The following is a 5,695-nucleotide window of genomic DNA, read 5'->3' as shown; positions in this document are numbered from 1 at the left end:
AAGCGCTAAGCACTTTAGCCGCCATTATTCTGTCTGGGCAGCTACTAACATAAGAGGCCAGAGAGACTATCATGGATGTTGTAGCAAGGAGCTGAACTGGGGAACTTCTTTGTTCGCCAGTGTTGGTGCACACAAGTCTGAACTCTGTATCCTTGTTGTAATTTTGCATTGTTCAAATAGTGAGTGGATATAGCTGTCAGATTTTGGAGGCATCATGTAAAGCTGGTAAACTTTTGGTGTTGATGAATTGATACTTTGGAAATTTTCTTTTGTCGATGGTAAAGCTGCTATATTGAAATTTGTTATCACTTAACATCACAATCCATGTCTTGTGTTTTAAATGTAGATTTATATGCATTATGATATTCTACTTCTATTTAAAATGTTGTGGGTGTGAAGTACTGCAATGAAGCTTGTCCAGAGGTCAATGTGCAATCTGAGCTTCTGTTCCTGAAGGACCTGTCGACCTTCACTTTCGGGAAGGGCAAGTGAAGGGCTGGGCATTACCAAGACGCATATACTTCAACGGCGAGAGCCCTGCCATGCCTCTACCAGATTCGTACCCAGTGTTTCCAAGCTCCTATCCTTGATTGAAGAAGACAGCATTTCTTATTATGTCTATTGGCGTCTTAGCAATGGTGGCATTCTTGCACAATCATTTTGTGTTGGATAAATACTGCGGAAAGTCCCCACCCATAGATAAAAGGCATAAGAATGTGCATATCAACTCGCATCTTCTGCAGACACACCACGAGGTACAAATATTTTGAACACCATGGTTTGTTACAAATGTACCGAATAAACACAAAAATTTATAAGAGAATAAATTTATCAACATAGATAAAAGGCTTTTAATCGTTCAATCCTTTTGATAAGTAAAAAAAGTGAAGTAGATGTCACTAAGAACACGGTCCGTCCACTCTAGCAAAGACACATGTTGACTCGTTCATGGCGATGACCTATCTTCGTCCAAGGCTCTCGGCCCAACATCAGGTCGCCTGAAGGGGCAACAACACTCCACGAATCTTCGTGTGGTTCGGACGGATCCTGGCAAAAAAGCATAGATAGTATTAAGATCAACAGAAAAATGATGCAGGTAAAAACACTACTCGACTGCGGTGTGCCTATCACCCCAATTCACGCCGCCGGCAAGCGCCATTCACCCAGCAGGTGTTTCGTGACGATGACGCACTCTTCTTCGCCAACAAATCACCACTACCGCCTCGGAAACAATGTGCTAAACAAGAAAAGCTCCCCCTCAAAGGTCGATTAGCTGCCTTCGACTGGTATCTTGTTTTATATTACCCAGTGAGGAGCATTGTTCATCTTGCTACTTACAAATCCAATACATTAAAGAAACAAATAATGAACCCCAAGAATTACTTCTGCGTCAGGTCGGTAGATCAACTGCGGAGGATTAAACATTGTGACATGCAAAACTGTGATCCCCAAATGCAAAATTTGGAGACAACACAACAACAAAAAAATACTCCTAGATAACTTAACTTAACAGGAAAACAGAATCACCTTAGCAATCACATGACCTTCATTTTGTGCCAACATTTACCACCTTTTTCTCTGGCTTGTGGCTGCAAAATATCCATCTTAGAGGAAACAAACCAGTCCATTTATCCTAGCACCAGAATTCCATTTATCCTAACAATGGAAATGCCACAACCGCACTTGAGTAATCAAACAAATGGCCACCACTGCCAAACAAGAAAATGGCACAAAGCTTCAGTAATTGAAGTTCAAGACAAAGTATGAAGTGAATCTTACATCCAACCAAAGGACGCAGTGCCTTCGCCTGAAACGTGAGAACAATTTATTGTCCATAACTCTACAGTTTCATGAGCTTGTATCTCCCAGATACGCTCAACATTAAATCCTAGTGTTGGAAACTAGAACAAAACGAAAATCTTAGACCAAAAATAATAATGGGTATGCATTGACTATGGTATGTTCATATTCTATAGTCAGGTACCTGGCAAGGACCATAGCGAGAAACATATTTCAATTTCCCCAGTGACATCAAGAACAAATGCATCTACAGGAGGAGGACAACCTTACCGGGATGTGAAGTTGAGCCGCCGCGGCCTGCTCCTTTCTCGCCTAGCTCCGACGGGCGACAGCCACTCAACGCCGCCGCCGCTCCTCTCCTCGCCGGCCACGACCAACGCCACCGCCGCTCCTCCCCTCGCCGGCCCGGCCATGTTGATCCAAGTTGATAAAGAACGCCGCCGCTCCTCCCCTTGCCGGCCCGGCCGTGTTGATCCAGGTTGATAAAGAACACAGCCGCCTCTGCCACTTCCCTCCGTTGCGGGGATCGCCGGGAGAGAATGATTGAGAGATTGAGAGGATGAGAACGACAGTGATATCTACATATATTTCGTTCATGAGAGATTGATGGTGGGTTTAAGATCTGTGCACAAATGCTCAATTATTTGTTGCTTTAAGATTAGTGTAGTTTCATCTGTTGTCTTGGCCACTTAAAAGGATGTTCGTCTTTTATAATATTCGCAAAATATATTTAAGGTTCCGGTCCCACAAATTTTGGTTTCGGTCCCATATTTTTGGTTCCGTCATTTTGGTTCCGTCTATTTAGCACCGTTAGATCGAGGTGGATGGAGGGTCATTAAAAATGCCAATCACCATAAAACTTGTATTAAAAAAAAGTAATCGAACAAAGGAAGGAATTTTTTTAAAAAAAGGTAATTGAAGACTAAGGTTCGTGGAGGAAGGAGGAAAAGGGGTGTTTTGCTGCACCAGACTAATGAATATTAAAAGGATCCAATGGAAATAAATTATACAACTTAAAATTCCTAAAAATTCAGCCTCTTGTGGCGTAATATGTAATCTGTTTTGCTACTAGATGCGAGAATTTTCTTTTGGGTGATTCCGCTTATAATTACAAAGAAAATATGCAACCAGTAATTTCACCTGACGTCGTAGCAACGCACGAGCTTCATGCTAGTTTTAATAGTCCCACATTTAAATATGCATATATCCAATAGCTTTTCTTTGAACTTCAATATACCATTGCTTGTTTTTTTCGTTTTAAGTTTATATTAACTCAAATTGATGTAAGTTTTACCAAGTTTCTATTAAAAATGAACAATTTAGAATATCAAATTAGAGTAATTAGATTCATTACAGAATATGCTTCCATATACTTGGTTTCTTCATGGCAATGTTTTCTTCTATCTTAGGTCAAACATTAAAAAATTTGATTTTGGACAAAAGTAAAGTTCACACTATTGTAATTTAGTAGGGAGTATCTCTAATCTATCCTTGCCTTTTCTCTCCCGTTTGAATAATATATGGTATTGACATGGTCTTAAAACTTATTTTTATCCATTATTTTTACTGCAGAATAGATATATTGCACATATATAATAATGTGAACTTAGACGTCACATTTCATGTTTTGATCTTAAATATATTTTAAGTTTTGACTCTCCACAACAAACAATACGGAATACCACTACCTTAATTGCATTTTCATTTGTTGCACATATGTATGGTGTGAGTTGGGGGTTATAATAAAATACAAAATGTATTTAAAACCATAGCCATGAAGTGATTTTACATATGGATGTAGTGATATCAATTTTGCATGATTGCATCGCATAGCCATAGCCATAATTGCAACTTTGCGATGAATGCATGAATTTGAACAACCAAATTTTGTCTTGTGTATTTACTATTTAGACGTAGGATCTAATATATGATATATTCTCTTGTGAATACTTTTGTATAAACAAACATAGACATACCATCTTCAAATGTCAAATCAAATTGTGTCCAAAGCATTAAGTTTTTAACTACTTTATAGTAGGTTATTGTATCTACGGAGACGAAACTATATTGAAGCAAAATCAAGTCATGGGCCACGCAACTTTTTAAAAATTTAGACTAAATATATGCTGAGTATATGTTAATTATCCTATAAAAATTCTTCACTACAAATACTGGCCGCCCAAAAGTTACTATGTGGAGTCCGAGTTTTTAAGGGTCGGGGCGGATGAGGAGTGAACCGTTTGATGGTTTAGTTAGCTCTAGATCGCGGTACAGGACATGCAAGTCTCGGCAAGGCCAGATGCTACCCTTTGGTGTTGGACGACGGATGCGCCGGTATTCCTCCAAGTCTTGCTATGGGCTCCTTTTTCAAGGATCAATCGTTTCAAGATCTTGGGAGCTTAACTGGCACTCCTGGGCCTCGCTGAAGGTGAAGTTCTTTATCTGTCTTGCATGCTAAGATCCCTGCTGGATGGTTGAGAGGCTCGATCTTGGACCTTGGCTGGAGTGGTTGGCTCAAGTGCCTTGATCCTGCGGCAGTATGGTGGTATGTGAGCTTATCTAGAGCTTGTATTTCGCAAAAAAAAAAATATAGAGCTTGCAAATATGTAAACTCTCTTTTTCTATCAATGCATTGAAACACAATTTTTTGCGTTTTCATGAAAAAGGTTACGAAATGTAATTCTTGATCCAGTGAACTGAAATTATGTGTCTTACGTATGGGTTATTTTAACCGTTGTTTTTAGGCTGTTGCCGGCCTAGTAGAGCAAAATCAGAGTCGTGCCACAAATGGCACGTTCACGTGATAGGATTTGGGAAATTAGAAGCTGCAAATTGTTTTCAAACATCTGGTTTTTTTCTTCGGAAAGTCTCAGTGTTCTGTTTGACATGCCACTCTCGAACAGTCTTGTGTATGATTTCAGCAGCTGGAAATATTTCTTCAGGGTCACAGTATGTCCAATGAGCTTCGCTCGTGTACTTATTTATGTAAATTCTCTGAAGACACCCAAGGAAATTCCGGTTTGTACAAAAATGGCTTTGAAAATTATCACCTTAAGCATAAGGTGTTTCTCTGGCTACTAAACAAGGGAGATGTTACAGCGCAAACACTTATAACTATCCTCCTATCAGCGTGTGCTATGTGAAGGAGCTCATTTAGAAACAGAGGAACACCAGTGCTTTGCCTGTAACTTTGCACAAAGCTGCTGCACTACTTATGTCCAGGAATTCTTTTTGGAGGCACCAAATTGGAGAAAATATTGAAAAGCCCATCTTCATCCATCATAGCCTGGGTTACTTGGAGTACCTGGGTGTGTCAAAATTATTGGTTTTTCAAATGCATACAACCCGGTCTTTGTACGTGCAGATGAACTTTGAAGGAAGAGATGCATTTGGTCTTTTTTTCTTTTCTTTTGTTCTGGCTGTAAATATATTCTCAAGTAATAAAATGTGCAGTTTGCTATCAATCTATCATCAGAAAAGTACTATAAACAAGACACACAAAACTCTGATTTCATACTGCATCAACAAATGCCTAGTGCGAATCCAGTGCCATGGCCACGAGGACAACCAGCTGTGGCGGCCTGACAGGGTACTACCGGCGAGGCCAGGGCCACCTGCAAGAGCGGCGGCCCTCTGTTCGTGTCTATGCAGCAGCGGAGAAATCAGTCTCTGGCCCCGGGCTAACCCTGCACTAAATTTCCCCTATCGAAACACAAGTATAAAGGATAGCCAAAGGTGGATTGTGCACAATAGCCCTGCAATCAACGTTCATGGGATCAGTAATTGATACCCTAAAACCTTCAGTCTTTTGCAAAATTTGTTGATGCATATACAACCATATTTTCAGGACATCCAGAAACAACACGGGAACATTCATCAGCTAATTCGATTCATG

At 40.1% G+C, this 5,695-nt stretch overlaps 1 long non-coding RNA gene across 1 annotated transcript; it reads right to left on the bottom strand.

Annotated features, from left to right (window-relative positions):
• Nucleotides 1–807: 807 nt before the first annotated feature.
• Nucleotides 808–2,087, bottom strand: LOC124667980. Its single transcript, XR_006991507.1, has 2 exons — nucleotides 1,528–2,087; nucleotides 808–1,047 (listed from the first exon to the last, which is right to left on the bottom strand). It is a non-coding gene; the product is annotated as an uncharacterized LOC124667980 (long non-coding RNA).
• Nucleotides 2,088–5,695: the final 3,608 nt, after the last annotated feature.

This window comes from Lolium rigidum, chromosome 6, assembly GCF_022539505.1.
Source record: "Lolium rigidum isolate FL_2022 chromosome 6, APGP_CSIRO_Lrig_0.1, whole genome shotgun sequence".
NCBI lineage: Eukaryota > Viridiplantae > Streptophyta > Magnoliopsida > Poales > Poaceae > Lolium > Lolium rigidum.
This window is presented reverse-complemented; position numbering and strand designations above follow the sequence as displayed.